This window comes from Narcine bancroftii, chromosome 5, assembly GCF_036971445.1.
Source record: "Narcine bancroftii isolate sNarBan1 chromosome 5, sNarBan1.hap1, whole genome shotgun sequence".
NCBI lineage: Eukaryota > Metazoa > Chordata > Chondrichthyes > Torpediniformes > Narcinidae > Narcine > Narcine bancroftii.
The window spans coordinates 120,671,137-120,681,829 of record NC_091473.1 but is presented as its reverse complement, the minus strand read 5'-3'; positions in this window follow the sequence as shown (position 1 = coordinate 120,681,829).

Below are 10,693 nucleotides of genomic sequence, written 5' to 3'. Positions count from 1 at the left end.
GGCTAGGAGACCCTTATCTGATCCAGACTACCTCAACTTCCTACATTCTATTGTACCTTACCATTCCTTATCTTAGTCTTATGGTCTTGTCACAAAGACTAGAAGATTCTTATGTTAATCGTGCTGACTCTGCTTTCCTGCATCCTAAACCCCAAGCTTATCCTGTTTGAACTGGTTACAGCCATTTACTGATGAACTTTAGTTTCTTCCATGTTCATAATTTTAGATCAATTTTCCCATCTCTCACAATCCTCACTTTTCTTTTAGACCAGTAATACTGATCTTTCACCATGATCAGTGTTACTGATCTTTGGCTACTAGTGTCAGTGTGACTGACCCCCCCCCCCCTCCTCACTTTTCTTTTAGATCAGTAATACTGATCTTTCAAGTGTAAGGTGTAGTTTTACCCAGCTGGTCAATAACCGAATTGTAATCTCTGTGTAAAGTCTTTAGGTAGGGGAGCACCATGAAGGTCAGAGTAGCGAGTCCAGCTGCTTATTAGGGTTGTGAGTATCAGGCTCCAGTTCTCAGTAAAGAGTCTAGTCCATCCCACATCAGTCCGAAGTTGCCACGTCTGAACATGGGCATGGGCAGATTCACGTTGAAACATTGAAGCAGTGTCTTTTAACCACCCGACTTTTGTAAGCATTGTCCTGACGAAGTCTGTGAGAGACGCTGCCTTCAGCAGCGAACGAGTAGCAGTAGTCAGGCGGTTCCGTTGAATTGTGGCTAGTATCTGATGTCCTCTTCAGCCCCGAACCCTAGGGCCACCGATCTCCGAAGGCTGTTTGGAGCCTGATATTAAAGTGTCAAGCAGCTCACGTTGTTAGAAACTGGTGCTCCCCTTCACGGGGTGATGAAAAGTGACCAAGCTGGGGGGGGATTGTTTCTTGTGATTTAACTGTGTGTTGCAGCTTGTCTGCTAACATTAGCATATGTATCATTGAACTTGTGAGTTGCAGCCTGTCTGTGTACATTAGCATATGTATTAACTCTCTCTCTCTCTCTGCTACATGTACAATCCTGACTACCATTCTGTCTGTCTTTGTCCCACCATGTCCTTTGTGCTATCGCTTCAAAACTCCTGTCTTTAATACCTGTGTAGGCTAAGATACAAATTAGATGTACTCCACTAAAGCTGTTCAGTTCCCCTGGTCCGTATTGGAATCCCTTGTTAACCCATATCCCACTATGACTATACATTAAATCTATGCCCTGTCTACATTCTAAAGGAGCACAATTGTAACCTCTGCTGCCCCTATTCCAGGGGGACTTAAAACATTAACGAACAATATTCCAAAAAATGAGTAAAACAACAATGAAAGTAAAACCCATTGAAAGCAGCAATAAAATATAACAATAACTGAATAAACAACAATAAATGTAAAGCTCATTGAAAACAGCAATAAAATACAACAATAACTGAATAAACCACAAAAAATGTAAAGCTCATTGAAAACAGCAATAAAATACAACAATAACTGAATAAACCACAATAAATGTAAAGCTCATTGAAAACAGCAATAAAATACAACAATAACTGAATAAACCACAATAAATGTAAAGCTCATTGAAAACAGCAATAAAATACAACAATAACTGAATAAACCACAAAAAAACGAAAAAAATGTAACATTACGGCACTTTGTCACGGCGCAGTGTAAGTTTCAGGTCTGATGGATGAGGAACTGCACGCCAGGTTGAGGTTTGAATCTGTGTGTCGTGATGTTGTGGTTCAGAAGCTGGTTTAATTCTTTGAATGTGGGTCCAGCCTTTCTCTCTTGTTCTTACTGCGGTGTCTGTAATTAAAAGTACACAGAAGGGACCATCCCAGGCAGGTTTTAGTTGATCCTCTTGCCATGCTTTTACATAAACACAATCGCCAGGTTTTAATAAAATGAATAACAATCTGACTTTCCTTTGTGTTAGTGTAAAAATTGTAAAATGAAACACAAACCATATTTGCATGGGTTTTGAATATGTTAGACCTTATTAAAATGCAGTTGGAGCTGCTTGTCTGTATGGGGCACAACCCTCCAATTTGTTAGAGTACATAACAGACATTGTAGCACAAGAGCTCCAATTTGTTAGAGTACATAACAGACATTGTAGCACAAGAGCCTCTGCAAGAGAACTTGAAACATATTCAACCTTTAGTTCTGCCTTAAGTAAAATGCCTTGTGCCACAGCTCACAGGAGCTGGCCTTATTTAAAACAGTCTGTAAAACAGGCACCAAAAAAAAGTTAAAAGATGTTCTTATGAAGATTGCACACACAATCATTTAAGTACAGGCTAGTTTCTATTATATTCCACTTAAAAGTTCTGCTGCATGAATCCTGGAGCTTGTGGAGTCATTATTAAATCAAGAAATATTGGTGCCATGCCAATCTCATTCTAACATGCCAATTTCTCCAGTCCTTAAGTCAAGATGTACTGAATAGCATCTGGTACAAGATCTGTGAGTTCTTAATGATATTATTATTCTTATGCACCCAATTGTTCTGAACTATGCCACCAATTTAAATCATATTCCACCTATTGCAGTACTCACACACCACCATAGACCAGTTCGCAGGTTTATTTCTCCATTAAGCTGAATCCAGTTGCGCAGGGTTTACCTCCGTGATTATTTACAATGTAACTTCCGCACTACCGGATTTAAATATAAACCTGATGAATGGGGGAAAGTTATCATGAATTAAATAACAGCGGCAATACAGAGAAATTGTGCTGAGGCATTAATTTCACTCCAGAGGAAAATGCACCAGAGAAATGATTAAACTTATAGGAATCCCCATAGGAATCCCCAGAGGTATCTTTATTCTCCAGAGGTGGGTGATCTTTAAACTCACGGACCTTGACTGCTGAATGTGTAGAAGAAATGTATTAAATGTGTTGATAGGGCTCCATACCTCTAACTGCAAGACAAGAGCCTGAAGCCTCAATTTCAAGTGCCACAGTGCACTTAAAGGGACATGCACACTCCCCCTTCAACTGGCTGATCCAGCCACTTTACACATCAGATCCTTTCTTTATCTCACATACACTTAAAGTTAAGATGTATAGAACTCACCCTATTTGCGCAAACATTTCTCCCTGCAAATGTTATAACATCACTCAACTCTCAGGTACTCCCTGTGCAAAATCACATTTAAATACAATTTATTTCATAAATTGGAATTAACTGGTAGTTAAATTCGCTAATTCTACAGTATTGAAAAATGATCCTTTATGACATTTAAATTTTAGCATGAATTTTAATCAATATTGGTCAGTGACTGAAGTGGGAAGTCGTGATTTATGAAATTATCTCTGGTCTCTACTCTCCCACTCCCTGCACTTCTCCCAACATTCAGGAGCTGGCGCACAGTCCCTGCCTTTTTTCATGTTACTCATCTACTATTCCTTTAACTGCTTGCATCAAAATGTTAGCCTTTGCTTTCTGCTTATCCTCAGATGTCTGGACAAATGCTTTTTGTGTGATCTGTAGAAGCTGGGTTATTCCCTGCTCATGCCAATTTTCTGTCTTTTGTAATTTTCTCCTAATGTCTGGGGCTGAGTTGGTAACAAAACCTGTTAGTACCAATTGTTCCCCTGCTGGGGATTCTATGTCGAGACCCCCATATTGTATATATATTTGGTCCCAAAAATTGGTCTAACTGTTCGGCACATCCCTGGGGATCTTCTATCAGGGAGGTCAGTTCTTTCTTAAAGTTACGCACTTCAGTACTGGTCAGGGGCACATTTACGAAACCGAGACCCTCTCCCATGGGAACTTCCCGCAGTGGTCTCATCCAATTGGTTTCTGGCTTATTAGGTCTGGGTTCCTGCTCCCTGGGAAATGAATCAAAGGGTTCTGCCCTTTCTTCCTGAAGAGTCTCACGCTGTTCTGAATTAAAGTTACCTCTCTCTCCTGTCAACAGAGGTGGTAATCGAGTGCTTTGTGAGCAAGTTATCATACCACTCCTGCTCTCTTCTCTCTTCTCTAGTGGTGGGGGAGGTGTGGAAGGTGCAGAAGGGTAGGTCATAGGAGGGGAAGGAAAGATAGGAGCCGGCATAGGAGGAACATAAGGTGGAGGGAGGGAATGTAACACATCCCAACCCTGTGATTCAGGGACAAAAGGTTCCTCCTCTCTCTTATCCCTGAATTCTTTCTCATTCAAAACCAGCTGTTCAATGGATCCCTTGAGCCAGCAGGCTGCATATTCCCTGCTCTCAACATTGTCTTTCTGGTTTTGATAGAGCCATAGGTTCAAAGCTTTACACATCCATTCATCCTCGGATCCGAATTTTGGCCAGTACACGGAGCTCCCTTTAACCGGGTATTTAACCCATTCAATACAACAATACCTGACCATCGTCAGTTTCTCTTTACCACGGGTCTTTCCTGTGCCCCACTCAGATAACATCAACCCAAGCGGGCTGTACGTAGCTATCTGGTGGTCACGTCCTGTGTCAGGACTCTCCTCTTTACTGCCCGTTATTCCCATGCTTAGAAACAAGTAAAATACTCTTACCGAGTTCTAGTAGTACTGCTCTAGCGCGCTTCCTTCCGCCGTTTGTTCTCAATGCCTCTTCTCGGATATCACTCGCTTCTTCCACTGACCAGCCACCCGTCGCCCGTGAGTCCAGCTGAATCAGCCGGGGTGCACCTACTCTCGTCGTCGGGGTACTCTGTCAGTGGAGGGAGTGTGATCCCGGACGATCCCCCATTTGTTAGAAATTAAAGTACCTTTAAAGAAATTGCTCGAGACAAAAATTGAGAACAAAGAACATTTATTACTACAACAATGCAAAGTTGGGTGCTTCCCCTTACCCTGGGAATACACACACATACTGGGGCTCACCCAACTTTTATACAGTCAATTTCAGTATCAGAATGCCCTCCCCCTTACATTCTTCTGCCCCCTGGATGGGTTTGGCATAGGTAATCCTTCCTGCCTATGTGCAGTTTCAGTACACTTGGAGGACCAGGGGGTATCCTGTGGGTGCCCCATCATGTCATTGTCCTTATTCTCACCTTCCTGATTCTCAGGGCTACAGTCTCTTGATATGCAGAGTTGACTCATTCTATCTAGGGTTGGCTAATTTCATATGTATAAATCTGTGTATGGTTAGCTAATTAGAAATGTATGACTTGGTACTTCTGTCCAGGGCTAGGAGACCCTTATCTGATCCAGACTACCTCAACTTCCTACATTCTATTGTACCTTACCATTCCTTATCTTAGTCTTATGGTCTTGTCACAAAGACTAGAAGATTCTTATGTTAATCGTGCTGACTCTGCTTTCCTGCATCCTAACCCCCAAGCTTATCCTGTTTGAACTGGTTACAGCCATTTACTGATGAACTTTAGTTTCTTCCATGTTCATAATTTTAGATCAATTTTCCCATCTCTCACAGTATGAGTAATGTTGAGGCAGATTGTAAGTGCATGTTCCTGCTCTTTTGCAATCTGTGAGTGACTTAAAGATCATAGTCAAGGCCCCAGCTTTCTCTTCCATCAGTTCCCACAACAACCTGGGCTACTTCACGTCCGGCCCCAGGGACTTAACAATCAAATCTTAATGTTTTTAAGAAGATCCAACACTTTCTCTTCCTTAATTTCAACATTGTCCAGCACACACGCCTGTTCTATTCTGGCCTCACCGTGATCAAGGTCCTTTTCTGTTGTGAATACTGAAGCAAAGTATTCATTTAGGACCTCCCCAACCTCCTCCACCTTCCCAGCACATGCTAACTTCTTTTTAATCCTTCAGTGCCCCATCTTCATTCTCGTCATCCTTCTTTTCTTCACATAAACAATGAGCGCCTTGGTGTTCTCTTTAATCCTACATGCCAAGGACTTCTCATGTCCCCTTAAGCTCTCATGAGTCCTTTTTTAAGCTCATTTCTGGCTAACATATGCTTCTTGAACCCTTCCTATTTCCTGCTTCCTGTATCTAATGTAAGCTTTTTTCTTCTCTTCACTAGCTGCCTTCACCTGTTTTGTCAATACAGTTCCTTTTTCCTACCATCTTTTCCCTATCCCAGTGAGGCAAACCTATCCTGAACTTAGCACAGGTGGTCCCTCAACTTCTTCCACATTAGTTCTGTACCCTTTATCCTTAAACATCCAGTTTACTCTTGCTACACTCACATACCACCTTACTAATGACAGAGCACCTATGGCATAGGGAATACTAAAGGTGGTATGTAAGTGGAAAGAATAAGTTTGAAGACCACTGGTTTAGAGTATCTGATTTATGATATTTGACAGCATAACATGAAGAGGCTGGTGACATGTTTGGAGGAAATCAAGAGGAGCAACCGTGTTGTTGGCTATTGGTGAGACCTTTCTTCAGGTACAGCATTCAATGAGCATGAATGCCATGGGGCAGAATTTTCAACGTGTTCATGCATTTAACAAACATCAACGATTCCAGCCCCTATCCCTGTGGTACAATCCTGGTCAGTGGCTCCAATCACATCCTCTGCCTCCTGCTACTGAGCCAGTTTTTGGCCCAGTTTGTCAACATGCCTTGAATCCCATGAGCTCGAATTGTTTGGACCAGCCTTCCATGTGGGACCATGTCAAAGGGTTTACGGAAAACCTGATAAGCCACACTGTCTTTATCAATATATTTAACTATCTTTACAAAAAAAAACACAATTAAAATAGCCAGAGATCTTTCACTAAAAAAAAAATCCATGCTGTCTATCTCTGATCATTTGCTGCCTTTCTAATTGTAGGATTGTAGGTTAATTTTGTCCTTCAGGAATTTTACAAAAAAAATTCCATGCCTCTGATGTTAGACTCACTGAATTATAATAACGAGATTTATTGCTGTTGCTTTTCTTGAATATCATTTACACATTTGAGGTTCACCCAGATCAACTGATGCCTGTAATAAGTAATGTTGAGGCAGATTGCAAGTGCATGTTTGTCTGCTGTTACTTAAATGTTAATGTCTGCATTACATCTCTGTTTTTCATGTCATTATTTATTATTTTTGTAAAATGGAGTGGAAAAAATTGAGGTGGGAAGGTGGAGACAGAGGGTGGAGTGCAGGCAAGAAAGAGAGAGAAGGAGGGGAACGAGGTGGAGTGTGCGTTAAGTCAACACAGGTTTACCTGGGAAGGATGAAGCTCAGAAGATCTGGGGACATGGCAGCATTTTACTTGTATCTCCTCAGGCATGAATATACCTCCTAACATTCTGCTGATCGGATATGCTGACTCATCCCAGTGATGCCTGGATTACTAGTAGCAACCACCAATCCAATCACTGTACTCTGGGCCTGCTGAGTTTCAGGTGGAATTTAGCTGCTTAAATGCACTTTGGACATCCTTGTAATCTTCAGTTGTAGTCATATCTTGATAACTACAGGACAAAACAAGAATGTGTATTTAAATTCCAAATAGACTAGACTTTAACTACTGGCAGCCAGGATGAACTGCCAGCGAGTCTTTTGAAAATCCAGTCTATTAAATAACTAATTAATTAATGTGAAATGACCAAAACTACAAAATAAAGAATCTAGTTGCTCCCAACCAGGACTTTCAACTCAAATGTTTTGCTAATTTAAATGTAGCCATCTTTTAACTACATTCATTTTGCATGGTTGCAAGATTCTTTTCACACTGTAACAAATTCTTTCCTGATACATAATTTAGTTCATTCACTGTGGCGTGCATTGTGCTACATTACCCATGTTCCAAACATTGACCATGTAAATATTAAATATCCAAGATATTTAATCTTTAAAAAAAAATTTCTTCTTGTGTCCTTGAAACCAAAGTGAGTGTTTCTTCCATGCATACGGTTCCCTTGGTTTAAATAGTGTTAGAAACAGATGTACCTTCACAGAAATTGCTCGAGACAAAATTTGAGAACAAAGAACATTTATTATACAACAATGCAAAGTTGGGTGCTTCCCCTTACCATGGGAATACACACATACAGTGGGGCTCACCCAACTTTTATACAGTTCATTTCAGTATAGGAATACCCTCCCCCTTACATTCTTCTGCCTCCTGGAGAGGTTTGGCATTAGGCAATCCTGCCTGCCTACGTGCTGTTTCTTGCACTTGGAGGACCAGGGGGTATCCTGTCGGTGTCTTATCATGTCATTATCCTCATTGTCCTCTTACCGAGTTCCAGTAGCAAGCTCTAGCGTGCTTCCTTAACGTCCTCTCGTTGTTTGTTCTCAATGCCTCTTCTCGGAAATCACTCGCTTCATCCACTGACCAGTCACCCTTCGTCTGTGAGTCCAGCTGAATCAGCTGGGGTGCACCTACCCCCGTCGTCGGGCACTCTGTCAGTGGAGGGAGTGGGATCCCGGACGAGCCCCCATTTGTTAGAAACAGATGTACCTTCACAGAAATTGCTCGAGTCAAAAATTGAGAACAAAGAACATTTATTATACAACAATGCAAAGTTGGGTGCTTCCCCTTACCATAGGAATACACACATACAGTGGGGCTCACCCAACTTTTATACAGTTCATTTCAGTATAGGAATACCCTCCCCCTTACATTCTTCTGCTTCCTGGAGAGGTTTGGCATTAGGCAATCCTGCCTGCCTACGTGCTGTTTCTGTGCACTTTGGAGGACCAGGGGGTATCCTGTCAGTGTCTTATCATGTCATTATCCTCATTGTTCTCATTCACAAACCTGTCTTTGTTCTAATTTACACCTTCCCGACCCTCAGGGCTGTGTCCTCTTCACATGTAGAACTGGCTAATACTGTCTAAGGCTTACTAATTACATATGCAAACTTGCTAATTCTATCTGGGGCTAAGAAGACCCTTATCTCATTCAGACTAAACTCTACTTCCTACATTCTATTATCTATTGTCTATCCTTATCTCATTCATACAGTGAACTTGCTGATTCTTGTCTAAAGGCTAGGAGATTCTTATTCTTACTCACTGATTCTGCTTCCTGCATTCTAATATCCATGTCTCATCCTGTTTGTACTGGCTTCATTCATTTACCCATGTATCAATTTTTGTTTCTTCATGTTCATATTTGTGTATCAGTTTTACTCATCTCTCACAATCCTCACTTTTCTTTTAGATCAGTAATACTGATGTCTTTAACTGAAAATGTCTTACTTGACAACTTGGTGTTTTTCCCAGCTGGTCAGTAAACGGACTGCAGTCTCAGTATCTTCAGACAGAAGTTGGGAAACATACATCCTTTGGGTGACAGTGCTCCGACGAGGGGTTCGATGAATTAAATACTGCACACAAGTCTTTAGGCAGGGGAGCACCATAATGGCCAGAATAGCGAGTCCAGCTGCTATACGGGCTGTGGGTATCAGACTCCAGTTACCAATAAAAAGTCTAGTCCATCCCACACCGGACCAAGGTTGCCAAGTCTGTACCTGGGCATAGGAAGATTTTCGGACTCCTGAAGAAGTGTCTTTAACTGCCTGACCGTTGTGAGCATTGTCCTTAATCAGTCTTTCACAAACGCTGTCTTCAGCAGCCAACGAGTAGTCGAGAGCCAGGCGGTTTTGTTGAATTGTGGCTCGTATCTGTCGTTTTTCTTCAGCCCCGAAATTCAGGGCCATTGCTCTCCGTTTGATGATGATGTTCAAGGCTGTCTGGAGTCTGATTAAACGATTTAAATGCCAAGCAGCTTTAGAGTTCTGTAGCAGCTCACCTTGTTTGCAACTGGTGCTCCCCTTAATGGGGTGGTGCTTGTCATTCTGAATGTATGAGGGACCCAAAGGATGTTTGAGAAGAGACCAAGTTGGGGAGGATTGTTTCTTATCATTTAACCTGTGTGTTGCAGCTTGTCTGCTAACATTAGCAGAAGTATCATTGAACTTGTGATCCAAGCCTATCTGTGTAAATTAGCATATGTATTAACTCTATCTCTGCCACTTGTACAATCCTGACTAGTATTCTGCCTGTCTTTGTCCCACCATGTCCTTTGCGCTAGCCCTTTAAAACTCCTGTCTTTAATACCTGTGTAAGCTAAAATACAAATCAAATCTACTCCACTAAAGCTGTTCAGTTCCCCTGGTCCATGTTGGAATCCCTTGTTAACCCATATCCCACTATGACTATACATTATATCTATGCCCTGTCTACATTCTAAAGGAAAAAAAATTGTGACCTCTGCTGCCCCTATTCCAGGAGGACTTAATACATAGTGTTAGAAACAGAATTACCTTTAAAGAAATTGCTCGAGACAAAAATTGAGAACAAAGAACATTTATTTTACAACAATGCAAAGTTGGGTGCTTCCCCTTACCCTGGGAATACACACATGCACTGGGGCTTTTATACAGTTTATCTCAGTATAGGAATAACCCCCCCTGCTGGAGAGGTTTGACATTAGGCAATCCTGCCTGCCTACGTGCTGTTTCTGTGCACTTGGAGGACCAGGGGGTATCCTGTCGGTGTCTTCTCATTGTCCTTATTCATAACCTTGCCCTTGTCCCCATTCACACCTTTCCAACTCTAAAGCTACAGTCCCTTCATATGCAGAGTTCGCTAATCCTGTCTAGGGTTTACTAATTAAATATGCATAACTTGATAAATCTGTGTATGGCTTACTAATTATATATGTAGAACTGGCTAATACTGTCTAAGGTTTTCTAATTATTTATGCAAGCCTTGCTAATTCTATCTGGGGCTTGGAGACCCTTATCTCCTTCAGACTAACTCTACTTCTATCATCAATTGTCTGTCCTTA